General features: G+C 40.7%; 1 long non-coding RNA gene across 8 annotated transcripts in view; it reads left to right on the top strand.

The window, feature by feature from the left end:
- The first annotated feature begins 4,286 nt into the window (after window positions 1-4,286).
- The window catches only part of LOC105238337, a 28,971-nt gene continuing 17,222 nt past the window's right edge, over window positions 4,287-16,035 (top strand). For 6 of the 8 annotated variants that reach the window (XR_004620334.1, XR_004620335.1, XR_004620333.1 and 3 more), the window contains exons 1-2: window positions 4,287-5,501; window positions 10,441-13,854. This is a non-coding gene — a long non-coding RNA (uncharacterized LOC105238337). The remainder of the gene's footprint in view (window positions 5,502-10,440; window positions 13,855-16,035) is intronic. The other 2 variants (XR_004620336.1, XR_004620331.1) reach the window with 2 other exon arrangements.

Here is a 16,035-nt window from a genome sequence, read left to right as displayed (position 1 = left end):
GCCGTCTTGGAAACGGTTTATCGGCTCCAGAGACCGTGGCCTGCAGGGGCAAAACTGAGCTTGCCTGACAGACATGCTACGAGACATTGGCTGAAAATGATTTTGATCCTATCAGTTTATTTGCCTTTTTAGGCTACTGCGGTGTTTATGTGTGTATCCGGTTTTCATCCGTCTCTGATGTCCACCCCCGCAAAAAAGGAAAAAGAAAAAAGCCCTCTTATCTTTGCATCAAAAGGGTTCGTTGTTCAGGACTCATCCCCCGTTCGGTGAATGTGGGTGAAAAGAAGGAATATGTTTTCTGGATGAGTTAGAGATGGAGAAACGGAAAAAGCCACGGTTGTCTCGTTTAGCGGGAGGTGATGTCTTCGTTGGTTTTATTTGAACTGTGCAGGTGCAAATTCGGTGGAGTGTGGCTATCCAAAGGTGAACCCTGGAGCTGCCTTGGTATGGGTGTTTCCATGGCTACAGGGAGAGGCGGCTGGCGAATTGCGGGGCCAATAAACCCAGCAAGGCCAGGCCTCTCCCACATATGAAATCTTCCATTCCCATCTCTGTCCAAGATTCCCAGATTGATCTATACAGGCACACATGGGCGTGTCAGTTTTTGTATTGGCTAATACAGGTGTGTTCACTGCCTTGTATGGATTTTCTGATTAGATGCTGCATCTAGCAGAGTGGTTTTGGTACCCTTTGGCCATACATTTTGATTTGCAAGCTGTTGCCACTCTTACCTCATCTTAACCAATTTGGAACATTTAATTATCGGCTTTTATGCCTTTTTCCATAGGTAAACCATCACTTTACCATAGGGTGCCTTCTGCCTGAAACTAACCCCCACTTTACTGTGTATCAGTATAATGCCAGAGCACCGAGTTCATGGACATTGCAAAAGAAAGAAAATTGCAGCTTTGCATAATCTCCATATAGCAACAGCCACTTGTGCTTCCGTGGAACACTCAGTAATTCAGTGTTCTTTGGCAGCTGCAGTGCTAGGAGCAGCCACTTTGCTTGCTGTGTGAAGTATAGCAAAGGACTAAATCTTCCAGAACTGTGGTTTCTTCTGTAGTATGAAGAGAATCAAGTCTATCTCACAGAGTCCTTGTGAGTTTTGCATGAGATAGGAATGTGCCAGCACTGTGTAAATTATAGAACTACTGATAATGATATTCAGTAACTAAAGCATTTATTGAATGCCCATAACTGTCTGACCTCATGAGAGGAAGATTTTCCTTCAAGATTTTCTACTTTGTGGGAAGAACAGATGGAGAAACTCAGATCCAAAATCTTAAATGGCATAATTTTTTTTTCCTTAATTGAAGGCATAGTATTAATATAGCCTTATTAGCATACAGTGCCAGATTCGAGGACTCTTGGGGTGACTGGCTCATCAGTTTGCCTAGGACTTTCCTGGCTTTAGCCTCAAAGGCCCATGTCCTAGAGAGCCCCCTCTTGTCCCAGGCAAACCAGGATATTTGGTCCCCTGGACTGTTTTCAGTGCTACAAGATGGAAGGAGGAACAGAACGAGAAATGAAGATTCCTGCCGTATAGAGGCGATTAGGTTTCCCTGCAGCTGAAGGCCACTGGTCACAAGAAATGAGATAAGTGTTGGGGCGCCTGGGTGGCACAGCGGTTAGGCATCTGTCTTCGGCTCAGGGCATGATCCCGGCGTTATGGGATCGAGCCCCACATCAGGCTCCTCTGGCTGTGAGCCTGCTTCTTCCTCTCCCACTCCCCGCTTGTGTCCCCTCTCTCGCTGGCTGTCTCTATCTCTGTCAAATAAATAAATAAAATCTTAAAAAAAAAAAAGAAATGAGATAAGTGTGTGCTGACACCTGAAACTCATCCAAAGTCAAATTGATACTTTCATCCATCTTCTTCTTTCTCTCAGTCCCCACACGTGTTTTTGTTGTTGTTTTTATTTGATTCAACTCTCCATCTCTGGTAAAGACTTTATTGAGCTTTTTGTCACTTTAGAGTGATTAAGTTCTTTTTTATGCCCTGGACCCCTTTGCCAGCGCAGTGAAGCCTACAGGCTGCTATGGTTTGTTGCCTATATTCATAATTGAAGGCATGTTACATTTCACTTTGAGGGTAGTGAAAATAAAGATGTTCTACTTTTCCATCCAAGTTCACATACCCTATGAATTGGCTCCATGGAGAGACCCTGCTCCTGCATTACCCCGTTGCAGTTCTCTTTCCACGCTGTCCCCTTTTACATTCCTTCACCTTGACATTCCCACTGCCACCGCCATAGTTCAAGGCACTGTTGCTGTTTCCCTAACTCTCACAAACGACTTCATTGATCTGCTACCCTTAGTTCCATCTTCTGCCCAGCCGATGGAGTAGTTTTCCTAAAGCACACTTTTGACTATGTAATTTCCTCCTCAAAGTTGCTTTGGTTTCTTGTGGCCCCGAGGATTAAGTCCAGATTCCTTAGGAGTTCCTTCAGGGCCCTTCGTAGTAATCTGGCCTTGTCAGTCCTTATAACCTACTACTGTTGGCATCTCCTAGATTTGAGCCATATGAATTGTATTCAGTATTTGTGCTTTCCCCCTCCATCCTTTATTCACATGTTTCTCTTGGCCTAGAATTCTGATTTCCATCATCTCTACCTCACAAAGAAGGCTTACTTCAAATGCAGAGTCAGTGAAAATAACCACTTACTCCCCTGAGCTCTCTTAGCACTTTATTTCACCCTCTTCTGTTACCACATGTTACTTTTATTGAGTATTTGATTATTCATTCCGTAAATACTTACCAAGTACCTGTTGTCAATGTGGCCCTGTACTAGAGACAAGGGGGATATGAAGCGGAACCGATTTGTACCTTGGTTTTGTTTTGTTTTTGTTTTTCATTTGCAGAACAGATTTATTTAAATGTTAATTTTGGTTAGATTTAGGGGACTTGGTGGAGATTATGGGGGGCTTCCTAAAACCATCCCCAAATCACAGATTTCACTGCTGCTTTTTCCTTTTATTTCTTTTTTCTTTTATTTCTTCTCCCACCTTCTAAAACTGACCTTCAAGGACTATTCTCTTAGACTGTCCTCCAGTAGTCCACTCTGTGTGGCATTAAATATTTCTTTCTGAAACTTGCCTCTATAAACTGTTCTTCCTTAGACAATTGTATTTCTTCTTTTTTTAAAAAAATTCCAATGCAGTTAACGTACAGTGTGATATTAGCTTCAGGTGTGCAATATTGTGATTCAGTAATTCTATATATTACTCAGTGCTCCTCAAGTAAGTGTATTCTTAATCCCCTTCATCTATCTCACCGATCCCCCTGCCCACCTCCCCTTTGGTAACCATCTGTTTGTTCTCCATAGTTGAGAGTCAGTTTTTTGGTTTGTCTCTTTTTCTTTTCCCTTTGTTCATTTGTTTTGTTTCTTAAATTTCCACATGTGAGCGAGATCATATGGTGTTTGTCTTTCTCTGACTGGCTTATTTTACATAGCATTATACTCTCTAGATCCATCCATGTCATTGCAAAAGGCAAGATTTTACTCTATTTTATGACTAATATTCCATTGCATATATATGTATCACATCTTCTTCATCCATTCATCAATTGACGGACACTTGGGCTGCTTACATAGTTTGACTATTGTAAATAACGCTGCAGTAAACATAGGTGTACATGTATCCTTTCGAATTAGTGTTTTCATATTCTTTGGGTAAATATCCAGTAGTGCGATTACTGGATCATAGGGTAGTTCTAGTTTTAATTCTTTAAGGAACCTCCATACTGTCTTCCACAGTGGCTGCACCAGTTTGCTTCCCAGCAGCAGTGCACCAGGGTTCCTTTTTCTCCACATCCGTGCCAACACTTTTTACTTGTGTTTTTTATTTTAGCCATTCTGACAGATAAGAGGTGCTGTCTCATTGTGGTTTTGATTTGCATTTCCCTGATGATGAATGATGTTGAGTGTCTATTGGCCATCTGTGTGTCTTCTTTGGAGAAATGTCCATGTCTCCTGCCCATTTTTTTTTTTTAAAGATTTTATTTATTTATTCGACAGAGATAGAGACAGCCAGCGAGAGAGGGAACACAAGCAGGGGGAGTGGGAGAGGAAGAAACAGGCTCATATCGGAGGAGCCTGACGTGGGGCTCGATCCCATAATGCCGGGATCACGCTCTGAGCCGAAGGCAGACGCCTAACCGCTGTGCCACCCAGGCGCCCCATCCTGCCCATTTTTTAAATTAGATTTTTTGGGTTTTTTGTTGTTAAGTTGTATAAATTATTTATATATTTTGGATACTAACCCTTTATCAGATATGTCATTTGCATAAGTCTTCTCCCATTCAGTAGGCTGTCTTTTAGTTTTGTTGGTCGTTTCTTTTGCTGTGCAGGAGCTTTTTATTTTGATGTAGTCCCAACAGTTTATTTGTCCATTGGTTTTTAAAGGACTTACATTCAGGTTGGGAGATAATATAAATCTAAGAAATGCTTTTTCAAGGTAGAAGAAAACAACCTAGTATTTCAGAAGTGCAGAGGGAAAACTCATTTTACTAGATGAATCAGAAAAAGCTTTGTGGAGGATGTGGCCTCCAAGCTAGCTTGGAGGTTCGTGACCTATATGGATGTACGTAGGGAAGGCATTCCATGTGGAGGGAATACGAGGAACAAAGCAAGGATGCTGGAAAGAACAGCATATGTTGGGGAAGGAGAAGTTTAATCTGTTATTAAGGGGCCTCTTGAGAGATGAGGCTGGTGTCACGTTGGTTAAGGGTAGACAGAGAATAGCAATACGCTGAGGTAAGAAGATAAGACTATCCTGTATGCATGGAATCCGTTGAAGGGTTTTGATAAGAGACTGACAAAATCAAAGGTGATTCGAAAATAATTATGTGGCTCCATAGTGGGAGGTGAATTTTATAGAGAGAGACTGTAGACAGGGAGACTGATGAAGGCAATAACAATGAGAATAATGGCAGATATTTATTGAGCACTTACAAAAATGCTATGCAATATCTTTATTTGCAGTATCTTGTTTATTGCTCACAAAAGTTGTATTTTTCACAAATAAGGAAATCTAAGCTTAGAAAGAATAAATAACTTGTCCAGGTTCACCCATTGTGACAGAGCTGGAAGTTGAACCGTTCCTGTCTGTAGCAGCTGGTCCACGAATTAGCTATAATCTGAAAATGTTAGCAGTGGAATTAGAGAAGATCCAAGAAATGATGCTCTTTATAAATAGTAGTATTTTTGTACTTTATGTTTCAGGTGAAAAATGAAAAGGCAACAAATATCACCATAGTTGGGCTAAATTCCTGGATTATCTTCTTAAATATTGATCTTACTGTGTATCTCCTACATACTTTCTTATAGTGAAGAAATAAGACACCCGTAAGCAAAATACAGTTGCTACAGCTTTGCCTCAGTTTATAAAAACTGATATACCAAAATGGGGAAAGGGTTTAGATGCTAGTTGGCCTTGGCCTTCTACTTGGACTCTTCAGAAAGCTCACAGAAGAAAGGAGCAACAGTGCTGGCTTAGAGGTATACCAACTTATGCTACCAAATAGACCTATTGGGGTTGTCTCCTGAATGTGAACTAGAACTTTTTGAAGTATTTCCTTGGGTGAAAGATTTCTTGGGCTAGCGTCTGTTTAAAGATGTGTAATGGGTTTAGGGCACTGGAGGAATGGTTTCCCTGTGCTCTCGGTCAAGTCTGCGACCCCCACCCACTTTGCCTCCCTAAGTAAAAAAGTGGTAAGGAGAAAGAGCTAGTGACTGCCCTTGAGGAGCCGCTGGAGTGCTTGATGCCCCAATCACTGAAGATTATAAAAAGAGGAGCAGGGAGGGGGGGTCTCATTTGTTCTGATCTCTTCATTCCCCCTCTCCCTACCCTTTATGCTTTCCGTCTTTTTCTGATTGTAGATGGAAAAATTAAAGCCTGTATGTGTCACAAATCTTGAGACCTAGGAAAGGCTCACCTTCAAAAGTTCTAGTGTACGTTTATAATACCTTGACTACCTTTTCCCCTTTGCCAGTAGTCTCACAGCATTTTGTCTATGTTTTGTCATTCTGATTAGATCATAGTTTCCTTAAAAACAAATTACCTTTTTTAAAAAAGACCTCCCATCACCTATACCATTGTCCTGCGTTTAGTAGAAACTCAGTCTTGATTTGTCATTTTTTCCCCCTGATTTATCTTTTCTACCCAACACTTGATGATTGCATTAAAAAGTTCAAGGATACTCTGGAAAAAGGTTATTCATTTAAGATTCATTCAGTCATGTGTATTGATTTCATTCTGTATGTCAGGTACCTTTGAATGAGGGTGCTGATTACTCTCTTCTGAGGTCATGGTTCATAGTCTTATTTGGGTCACCAGCACCTTCGAGAGTCTAATAAAAGTCATAGAAACCTTTCAGAAAAGCGTAATACATAAAATAATTCTGAAACCTCTGCCATAGAGTGTAGACTTTCTGACTCAATCAAACCAAAACAAAAAACATTTAAAAAAATCCAGAAACCCTCTTCAGTGTGATGTGTTTAGGGTTTACCATTGTATGATCACATGATCGGTGTGTATAGGTAACTACATATGTAAGCTTTCATATGCAGTTGCTCAACGATATAGCTCCAAGGGAGCTATTCTAATATTTGAACTGTTCGGTTTTTTAAAAGATTTCATTTATTTGACAGACGGATAGCAAGAGAGAGAGCACAGCAGGGGGAACGGCAGGCAGGGGAAGACAGAGAAGCAGGTTCCCCACTGGGCAAGGAGCCTGATGTGGGACTGGATCCCAGGACCCAGTGAAGTCTATTTTAAGTGGCAAGATGATCTGAATACAGCACAAAGAATCTTCTACCACGGTACCTGGCTGGCTCAGTCAGAAGAGCACATGACTCTTGATCTTAGGGTTGTGAGTTCAAGCCTCATTTTGGGTATAGAGATTCCTCAAAAGTAAAATCTTTAAGGGGTGCCTGAGTGGCTCTGTCGGATGAGTGTCCTGTTCTTGATTTCAGCTCAGGTCGTGATCTCAGGGCCCTCAGGTCATCACCTCAGGGTCCTGGGATCAAGCCGTGCCTCAGGCTCCGCGCTCAGCTCAGAGACTGCTTCTCTTCTTCTCCTGTCTCTGCCCCTCCCCCTGCTCTCTCTAATGAATAAATAAATCTTTATAAATAATAAAATAAAATCTTAATAATCTATCTCTGAAAAGATCTGTAAATGGTACCAACAGCATCAGTATCATCAATGAACATTATTGAGGTTCTTACATGGGCAAGGTGCAGTCGGAGGTACCAAGCTTGCAAAGAATTACACATAGCTCTGCCCTTCAGGTCCTCACAACTAGACTATCACCTGCCTGCAGGCAAGGACCATGTTTTTATTTATATTGGTTTTTGTGATGTTTATATTGGCTTGCACCCTCAATACACAACCATGTCTGGCATGTGATAGTTGCTAAATAAATATATGTTGAACATCTGAATCAACAGCTATTAAAATGGAGAGAGAGTCAAATAAAAGGAAAGCTTCTATTTTGTGATGTAGCTTTTAAAAAGGAAAATATTACATTATGTTCTTTTAAAACACCTTTAGAAATATTTCACACAATCATAATAATATATATAGTAAATGTAAATTAATAAGCCTAATAAGCCCTAGTGAATCCACCACCTATCCAAATAACTAGAAAATTACCAATACTGTGGGAAATACTTGTGTACTTCTAAATGTCACCCTCCCGCCTCCCCAGCAGCCCAAACCGCACTCTCAATTCAGGAGCATTTTAACTTTGAGATGTATAGATCAGAAGCAAGGATTTACAGAAGGCAAATCTATGTAATTCTTTATTAAGAATTTATGAGATACCTGGGTGGCTCAGTCGGTTAAATGTCAGATTCTTGATTTCGGCTCAGGTCATGATCTCAGGGTTGTGAGATTGAGCCCCATGTTGGGCTCCGCGCTACGTGGGGAGTCTGCTTCTCTCCCTTTCTCTCCCTCTCCCTCCACCCCTCACCCTTTCACGTGTGCTCTCTCTCTAAAATGAATAAATATATTTTTAAAATTGTAATGTGTTAAAGATTCCTTTAAGAAAGAGAATTGCACATTTAGGAAGCAATTGAAAAACAAATACATTTAATAATAGTCATGTGGAAGGTCATTTATTACAGTCCCTTTGAATATCATCAGAAAATAGTAAGCAAGGTACTTCTATGTGCGAAATCCTGGGGACATCAGCACAGTCTACTACACACACGGGGAAGGCAGATACTAGAGTTCATTTTCTAGTGTCTCGGGTTGCCTTGCCTTCCCTCTTGTAAAATGATCTTTGAAACGTCATTTATTTTTTTTGAAATTTGCTTTAAATAGCTTTTCTATTTGTCTTATGTGTTTTCGATTTCACAGTCTCAACACTGTCTTTCATCATCTGGGGTATGTTTTTACATAGATGCTGAGTGCAACTCTTCCTGTGAGTTGTCAATGAAGAGATTTTAAGTTGTAACACTGGTTATAGGTAAAGATTTACCAAAGCAGAACATAAAAATAAAGAAATGACTAACAGAATGGCATTATAGCAACATTTATCTTCTCAAATAAGAATTCTTACACCAATGTTGACTAGGACCGTGCTTTCATATGATACACAGTATAGCATTTCATGTCTAGTAGCATAAACTTGAATTCCAAAGAAATATTATAAATGAAGAGGGTTCCTTTCCAGGACAGTTTTCCCTTCCCCTTAATCTTTGTACCATTGTAGTTCTATATGCAGCCACTCAAACAAACTGTCTTTCTTGTTTCTTTCTTTTAATTTTTTTTATTATTATTTTTTTAAAGATTTTATTTATTTGTTTGACAGAGATAGAGACAGCCAGCGAGAGAGGAAACACAAGCAGGGGGAGTGGGAGAGGAAGAAGCAGGCTCATAGCGGAGGAGCCTGATGTGGGGCTCGATCCCATAACGCCGGGATCACGCCCTGAGCCGAAGGCAGACGCTTAACCGCTGTGCCACCCAGGCGCCCCTAATTTTTTATTTTTTGACATAATTTCAGAGTTACAGAAAAGTTACAAGTATGGTGGCTCAGTCTGTTAAGCATCTGCCTTCAGCTCAGATCATGATCCCAGGGTCTTGGGATTGAGCCTCGCATCGGGCTCCCTGCTCAGCCAGGAGTCTGCTTCTCCCTTTTCCCTCTCCCTCCCCAGCTCATGCTCACTTTCTCTCTAAAAAAAAAAAAAAAAAAAAAAGTTACAAGAGTAGTACAAAGGATTCTCGTGTACCCTTTCCCTGTATTTCCCAACTGTTAACATTTACCACATGGGCACATTTGCACATGTTCTCTTGTGCTTGCTCTCTCTTATGGCAGACGTCATGCCCCTTTGTCCCTAAGTAGTTCAGTGTATAACTGAGAAATAAGGTCATTCTCTCACATAACTATTAGTACAATAATCAAAATCAGGAAAAGGATGTAATACCATTGTTTATTATTGTCTAATCTGTAGTCAAAATGTGTTGTCCTAATACTGTTCTTCACAGCAAAAGAAAATCCCAGATCATGCATTGCATTCAGGTGTCACATCTCTGGTCTCATTTAATGTGGAATCCTTCTTCATTTTGGCTTTGTTTTTCGCAGCATTGACTAACTTACTGATTTCTAACCAATCGATATGCTGAGAATTTTTAAGTTAAGTATATTTCAAGTAACTGAGTTAATCACTGTCAGACCTCCAGGAAAAGGTTTAGGTGCTGATTATCTTATCTTACGTTCATTAAAAAATAATACCCTAAGAAATGGTAGAGCAAAGGATGAGAAAAAGGAATTTAGAATTCTAGACCTTTCCACCCCCATAGTAACACAATCCACTGTTACGAGAAAATAGAAAACAGACGAAGACAGGTTAGATAATTCATCAGAAGCCCTCCAGCTCTCTTGCTTCCTGGATCCCTGTGCTTTCGTCTATATCGTATATGCTTAATGTAAATAGTCATTATAAAACCCTGAAAGTAGTACATTGGTTTATTTTTATTCCATCTACTGTGTTTGGTTTGCCCATAGAATTCTGCCTACTGGTGATCTCTGTTATTCTATACAATAGCTGTGTAATAGTTGATATTTGATTTATATTATAATGTTTATAACGTCATGCTTGCCATATATAGAATCTAAATTTATCTCAGGACCACGTACACAGGGTTTAGACAGCAGCGTGACAATTTGTGTAGGACACACGTGTAACGTGACCTTATTTATGTGCTTCACAGTAGACAAGGTGGGCTCTGATGGAGAGGAGCCTTTTAACCAGGTACCATTCTGAGCTTTCCACCAAAGTGTCCCAACAGGATAGGGGACCAAGGGTGTCTCCTGCGGTGGGCTTGAGGGCATATAGCCTAAGCGAGTCTACCCAAAGCGACACACCTCTTTGAAACTTCGTGTATTTCGTGTTTAAAGTTCATACACATTTTATGTTTCTTTTAATTAAAAAGGTGTTGTCATCCCCTCCCGCCTCCAGTCATCTAGGAGGACTTATTCTTCCTGTAGCTTCAAATACCGCGGTACCTCACCACACCCCAGTTTGAGAAACACGTGGACAGAACTGTGAAGAGAGTTGCGGAATTCCAGGCTCGGGGTAACTCATGAGCGAAGCCCTGACGGGTGAAAGGCAGTCTGTGGAGAAGTGCGAAGTGGGGCTCTGTGCAGAGTAGTCATGTGGACTTGGATGCCACCATGAGGAGCTGGAGAGATACAGTGGGCAAGAGCACTGGTGCAGATTTAGAAGGAAGGAAACCAAGATGCTGGTTCTCTCTCTGCTACTCCCTTCGCCTTGTGGCCTTGGGCGAAGCGCTGAAATCTGGACTCTGGTTTCCTTTCCGGAGAAAGGCAATACCAGAATAAGTGGCCATAAGTTTCCTTTTGGCTGTAATACTTTGTGATTCATTATGAGCTAGGAAAATACATTAGCTTGTTAAAGAGTCCCCATGTTTCATAATTTACAAATTTAATCTGGTCGGTGCTCTTAATATTATTACTGGCCACCTGCTGCTGAAAATACACGATATCTATTTCAAGGCAATGAGTATATTTATGCTTTTAAGAATTTCATGGGGGGTTGGGGGAGGAAAAGAATATCACTGTGAAATCTAGGCCTGCCATCTTATGGACTCTAAATGGTACTACCAAAATACAGGGAAGTATGTCAGGAGATGATTTCTGCACACATCAAGAGAATCCCTGCTTACGTGTATGTAGCTCATTGCCAAAGAAGTTCATACAGTATTTTAAAATGTATTTGATAATTCTTAGTTTTAACTCTCTTGTAAAGAATTGAAATAAATCTAAGAAAGCCCCTACCTCCAATTTTAATCGTTTATTGATCCCAATAATTATTTTCCAGGCCACATTTCATTTTCTAAATGGCTATTGCTAGTTATTTTGCTTTTGAAATTGGAACAAAAGAATGTTCTTTGAAATGATGGTGCAGAAGTGCTGGAGTGCATATTTTATCCACGATGGTGAAATGTAATAGTCGTCCTTTTCTCTTTTGTATGGCTGAGAAATGATGAGAATAGATGGTTTTCCATTGCAACTAGGATGAGCATTTGTGGAATTTACTCCTTCCATCCCCTGCTGCTGCACCTCAGCATTTATCTTCTGTCGCGTAAAAAATTCACAGCACAGAACTTTTGTTCATAGTGAACGTGGGGGAGTTACACAGTAACAAACATTTTCAACTCTTTCGAAACTGTAACTTTAAAATATCGCAAATAAAAGACCAAGGATAAAAGACTGCATCCCTAGTAAATGATGGGATTTGTCTCTAGTTACACTTTGTTTTGTCCAAAACAGATCCAAATAAAATTATTCAGCCTCCCTTCCCAATAATATAATTTGAGACACTGAACTATCCTAAAGGTTGCTTTTAACGGGCATTCTGAAATTTTCTCTGGGGCAAAAACAGTAAATCTTCTGTTTAAGGTTGCTGATTTCATGCAGCTTTTTAAACTGCGTTCTACTTCCCACTGGTTTTCAATTTATTTTCAGTATGCTTCAGTATTTGTGGAGGTTTTAATCCCTTTCGAGTTGAAATGCGACTATTATAGTGCAGGAGAAGGCAGTGCTTGGACATGGCTGACAGTACAAGTGCTTACTTGCTGCAACTAATTTTCATCAGTATGGATCCTTGTATCTGAATCCAACATCAACAGCCAGTATCAGTCATGGGGAACTATAGCAGAGTTCTATCCAAACCATTTTAGCAACTAGAGACGTTGGCTGAGATTACGTTCTTCCTGCTGCTTCCTGAAAGGTGAATGCTTTTTCTAATCATCTTGTGATTTAATTATCAGATCCCCTTTCTTTGTATTTTCTCTCTTCTTGTTTTGACTAAGCCCTACTGACTTTGAAGAAACAATGCAAAATGTTATGTCCACATTCAGCCCAATCAAAGTCTGTGACATGCATATTTTCTTGTTTATTTTGGTTATATATTTTAAGATTTTTACAAATATTTAGAATATTTTAAAACCCTGCTTAAAGTTAAAAGTAATTCTTTTGTAGTCTGACTCTAATGGTTTACTTAAAACGTATTTGAGAAAGAGTTTGGTTTTACTTCCAATTGCTCAATTGATGTTTCAGAATTTCTAAATCATCTGTATTTGCTTTTACTCTTAAATGTACCGTCAAATTATAAAATCAAACGACCATACCAAGTGCCAACAATATGTTTTCTAGAAATAAAATAATTCACAAAAATAAACCACTGTAGGAAAGATACTTCACAAATAAGTGTCTTGTGAGGTTTAAGTTTCACTAAAAAAGGTAAAAATTGAGATAATTCTAATGCTGAAACCTAGTTTTGGGAAGGAGTGTGTAATTCACATGTTGAAACATAGGTGTATGGGTTACCTGTTAAATTTCAAAGTTTAGTTTACTTTCAGTCCTGCCACAGGAATAGTCCGGTGGCCATAAATCTAAAAATAAAATTATTGCCAAGCCTTTCATTTAAATATGCAATTAAAATGTTTTTCTTTGGACAATTATTTTTGGAAGAATAAAATACCAGTGTAAAATTTAAATTGAGCCAGCTGGTTTTATAGAGTTCCATGTCGTAAGATATATTTGAAAAGCTTAAGTAGTCTTGCTTAATAATGGAGTAAGTTGGCTAGAAAGGAAGTAAGCTAGATCATTGTTCCTATGAAAACTCAAGCATAAATTGGGGTCATTGTTGGAGATATTGTAGAATGTATTTTTTCCCTGGAGGGGGGTTGGGCCAGATTTTCTCAGAGATTCCTTCTAACTCTGAAAGTCTAAGAGTTTAGTAAACTTCAGACTAATACTTCATGGAATTTACCTTAACAGTTTCAGAATGGGAAGCATTTTGCGGGTGTTTAATCATTATTCTGGAAATATATCCCGAGTTGGGGCAATAGAGGAAAAATTCCTTTTCATTGTCGTTAAAGGCATGTTGACAGTAGAGGGAAAAAAATGAGCTCCTGTAGCTCTGTAAATGCTTTATAAAAGCAGTTATCCATTTCAGGTTTCTCTTCTGTTTCTGCTGATCTTCAAGGCCTTTTAAATAGAATGTGAGGATCATTTCCTGTCATTATTGGGTTTTGGAGTTTGACCTTCCCTCCAAAAATGACTGTCCTGTGATAACTGGCCATGTGTGGTGACCAGTACCCTGTAGGATCTAGATGATGACTGATGGTGAAGATTTTTCAATTTTCATTCCAGAAGAAAAACCTTGTGATCAGAACCCTTTTGGGGGGAGAAGTGCCACCTGCACAGCCTCCCACTGTCCCCCAGCATCCATCTAGTTGAAGAGGAAATCATTGTTTCCCTGGCTGCCAAGGGTCCATGAAGCACGTTAGACTGCCAGGAAGGGGTCTCGTTGACCCTAGGTAAGTTGTGACCTGGTGGATTGTTTCTGACCAGTGGAAGGTGACCCTCAGCCAAACTATGACGTAAGAAAGGTTATTTTTTATACCATTCACCCTGGTTCCCATATTTTTTCCTCCCTGGTCACCGAATGACAGCTTTCATCTTTAGACTTTCAGAGTCTTGATTTAGTATTCTTAACACACCCTCTCCTCCAGCTTGCTTTCTGGAAAGGATGTGTTATTAATATGCTAATGCAAATTTAGGTTAATGTCTGATCTCCCAGGGATATATGTGTTTCAAACCTTTCTTGTGCAATGATAGCATCAGCAGACAGCAGACGTATTTGGGGGCCCCTGTGGAAATTGTGTCACAGTAAGCTGTCTCCCAGCCTGCCTTCTCTTAAGGTCTTAACAACCTCTAGTCTCATCTCCAGCATCCCCCCATACCTCTTTCTGTCATTCATTTATTCAATATATTTGCTCTGTTTACTCAATATAGGAAATACTTGTGGAGCACCACTGTGTGTCATGTGCTAGGCTAGGCCCAGGGCATACCACAGTGAGCTAAAGAAGGCACAGTCCCTACTGTAAGGGACTTTAGAGTCTACTGAGAGGGTGGGACAATCACGTAATTGCATAGATAAATGTCAAGTTATAACTATGGCAAATGCTACAAAGGTGGTGGGGAACAGAGTGCTGTGTGTATACAATAGGGGATTAGACTGAGCCAGAAGGTCCAGGACACCCTCCCTGAGAGAGTTTGGCTGAGTGGGGGTTAATGAGACAAAAGGAACGACAGGATATATTGGTTGCCCAGGATAGCCATAATAATATACCAAACCTTGGATTGCTGAAAACATCACACATTTATTGTCTCACAGTTCTGGAGACTAGAAGTCTAAAATCAAGATGTCAGAAGGCCCATGCCCCCCATGGTTCTAGGGGAGAATCCTTCCTTGCCTCTTCTCGCGTCTGGTATTTCCTGGCCATCCTCGGTGTCCCTTGGCTTGTAGACATGCCACTCGAGGTTGTCTTCTCGTTTTGTGCCTTCACATCATCGCTCTGTGTATGTCTGTCTCTGTGCCCAAAGTGCTCCTTTGGAATAAGAATGTCAGTCATTTTGGGTTGGGACCCACTCTAATGACCTCATTGTAACTTGATTACTTCTGCAGAGACCCTGTCTTCAATGAGGTCACATTCTGGGGTACTGGGGGTTGAGACTTTAGCATATCTTTCTGGGGGCCACAATTTAACCCATAACAGAGTAAAGAATAGAAGAGTAGAGTCTTCTAGGCAAGGGAGACAGAACACACCAAGGTCCTTAGGTAGGAGGAAGCATGGCCTGTGTGGTGTGGAGAGTGAGTGGGGAAGTGTGAGAAGAAGCTGGAAAGGAAGTGAGATGAGTTGTCAGGCCTACATCAGGGATTTTGGTCATAATCTAAAAGCATCGGTCAATAATGTTACTGGGGGATTTCAGCAGGAATAAGGCATGATCAGATTTGCACTTTGAGGGGCGCCTGGGTGGCACAGCGGTTAGGCGTCTGCCTTCGGTTCAGGGCGTGATCCCGGCGTTGTGGGATCGAGCCCCACATCAGGCTCCTCCGCTATGAGCCTGCTTCTTTCCTCTCCCACTCCCCCTGCTTGTGTTCCCTCCTCACTGGCTGTCTCTATCTCTGTCAAATAAATAAATAAATAAAATCTTAAAAAAAAAAAAAAAGATTTGCACTTTGAAAAAAATCACCCTGGCTACCATGTGCAGAATGGGGTGAAGCAAGAACGGATGGAGATGTATGAGTGAAGAAGGTATATAATAGAGGAGGTGAGAGAGGAAGAGGCGCAGAGGGCCTTGGGCATAGAAAGTCAAATCAGTGAGCCTCGATGATAGATCAGACGTGGCATGGAGGAGGAAATGGTCAGGGATGATTCGTTCCTGGATTTCCAACTCCTTTGCTGAATGCGTGTAGGGGGGCACTGAGGAAGAGCCTGGTTGGGGGGCAAAATTGCAGGGTGTTTGTGGCCATGCGGGGCTTAGAGTGCACCGTGTAGAACTGTCAGACAGGCATCTGTAGGTCTGGAGCTGAGAGGAAAGGTCCCAGCTGAAATGAAAGTCCAAGTCATTGGCATGTGGGTGATATTGAAAGTCTTTTTTTTCTTTTTTAATGGGAGTGGCAGCTGAGGGAGAAAGAATATTTGAGTGAGAGA

The sequence above is a fragment of the Ailuropoda melanoleuca genome, chromosome 14 (assembly GCF_002007445.2).
Source record: "Ailuropoda melanoleuca isolate Jingjing chromosome 14, ASM200744v2, whole genome shotgun sequence".
NCBI classification, from domain to species: Eukaryota; Metazoa; Chordata; class Mammalia; order Carnivora; family Ursidae; genus Ailuropoda; species Ailuropoda melanoleuca.
Note: the sequence above shows the minus strand (reverse complement) of the source record. Positions and strands in the feature narration are given on the sequence as shown.